The 2,035-nt window shown below is 33.5% G+C and overlaps 1 long non-coding RNA gene across 1 annotated transcript; it reads left to right on the top strand.

The window, feature by feature from the left end:
- Positions 1–26: 26 nt before the first annotated feature.
- LOC125614632 lies at positions 27–1,082 on the top strand. The gene is made up of 2 exons (XR_007345205.1): positions 27–535; positions 874–1,082. It is a non-coding gene; the product is annotated as an uncharacterized LOC125614632 (long non-coding RNA).
- The last annotated feature ends 953 nt before the right edge of the window (positions 1,083–2,035 follow it).

The raw sequence follows: 2,035 nt of genomic DNA, 5'->3' as shown, positions 1-2,035 counted from the left end.
AAAAAAAAAAAAAAAAAAAAAGAAACCAGAATTTGCTCTGCTAAAATGCAAAGGGGAAAATATAACAGAATGAAAAGAACTTTAGCTTTCTCATTTTTCTCCAGTTAAAAATATTTTTCAGGTATTCAGAAAAAAAAATTTAGACTAATTTTATACTTTCTCAATAGAAAATGGTTATGGAAGATGCTAAGAAATTGTATGTGTATGTATTTTTATATTGGCTTGGTTTAGAGTTTGGTAATGGCAAGAAGTCCATTTATTTTATCTAATATTTGGTTTTAATATTTAATTTTTCTTCACTCTCTTGCTGAGCGTTACATAGAGATGTAGATTAAATAGTTGATTATTATGGAAACATGAAATGACTTTTTTTTTCCTAATTGAGACTTCTAATTGATTTCTAGAAATCAAAGGTGTTATCTTCAAGTATTAATTTTAAAGGAAAGCAGCTAAGAGGGTTAGTCTCTAAACTCAAGATTTCTACACAGATTATTTAATCAAATACATCCATGCATACTTGCATCATTCAGATAAGGTAAGTGAAACCTAATTCTCTAATGGAAATAGACCAAATTATCAGAAATATGCAGAATAATACAATGGTTAGTTTTGTTGTGGTGTCATAGGATCTACATAGAGATAGAACAAAGGTTATGAAAGTGCTTCTCAAAGTTCCTGAACATACTAATCATCTGGGATTTCATTAAAATGCTAATTCTACTTTACTATAGCTGGGTGAGGGCCATAGGGTCTTCCTTTCTAACAAAAGCACTTCAGGGAATTTGTATGCTGCCTGCCACGTTGTATGGTAGAGGAGGAATTGGAGTGAGTTTCATGATTCCATTTCACTTGGGTTTACTGTCTTCTCTCTAGCAGCTGAACTACGTTTCAATCTAGGCAACCAATAGAGGCAGAGAGAACTGTGATATTGAAAGGATAAGCTGAAGAACATTATTCATAAACTTTGTTGTGGATGAGTCAACTAAAAAGAAGTTAATGCTCTTTCACATATCAGCTTGCCAAGGTGGTTCATGAGCTACAACAGAAATAATAAAATTACTGGTAACATATGGATTGCATGATGTCTTTTGCAGTTTGATATGGTTTTGTTGATAGTTAAATGCAGGAAAGTTGGAATTTTTCACCAAACTCCATATATGTCAGCATTAATATATTTTGGTAATTTGAAATCAAGGAAAATTATTATTTAGACTGAAATAAAAAATAAGTGGAATGTAAGTAAATACCCCAGTACAATTGTAATGATTTCTTACTGGTTTATTAACTTAAACATTTACCTGGTAATCAGGTAACTTCTTATTCTCTACAAATATGTGACTACTCCATGGCAAAAATTGTGCTTCATCCACCTCTGTGTAGTTACAGGACACACTGCAGTTCTGGGTGCACAGTACCCTTCAGGACATATTTGTCACAGGCATCATTTTCTGCTTTTAACTTTCATTCCACTGTTTTATTTAGTAAACAAGATGCCTCAGTACAAGGCCTGTCCTGCACAGAAAGCCACAGTTCAGGGTTCACATGTAGTTGGGTTTTCACTTCCTGATGATCATTTGTTTTGAGGTTTCCCTGTTGACTTTTTCATAGAGCCTTCTCTAGAATTTGAAAGGCAGCATGACATGAACTGACATAGAATATTATGGAAAACAAATGGCCACTTTGTTTAGGATGTCATTTAATAGATACATTGTTCAAGTTTGGGGATGAGTTTCTTATAAGTTTTTCTATGTACGTTTGACAATTTGCATAATCAAAATCTAAAAGAAATTGGGAATCAGAACAAGGGGAAATACTATTTATAAGGTCCTGCAGGTACTGCATTAGAGTAAAGAAATTAGCATGGACAAAAGTTAATTCAAAATGGATCAAGGAGCTTGATATCAAATCAGAGACACGCCGTCTGATAGAAGAAAAAGTTGGCTACGATCTACATACTGTGGGGTCGGGCTCCAAATTCCTCCATAGGACACCCATAGCACAAAAGTTAATAAGTAGAATCAACAAATGGGACTTA

The sequence above is a fragment of the Marmota marmota genome, unplaced genomic scaffold (genome assembly GCF_001458135.2).
Source record: "Marmota marmota marmota unplaced genomic scaffold, marMar, whole genome shotgun sequence".
In the NCBI taxonomy this organism is placed as follows: domain Eukaryota; kingdom Metazoa; phylum Chordata; class Mammalia; order Rodentia; family Sciuridae; genus Marmota; species Marmota marmota.
Note: the sequence above shows the minus strand (reverse complement) of the source record. Positions and strands in the feature narration are given on the sequence as shown.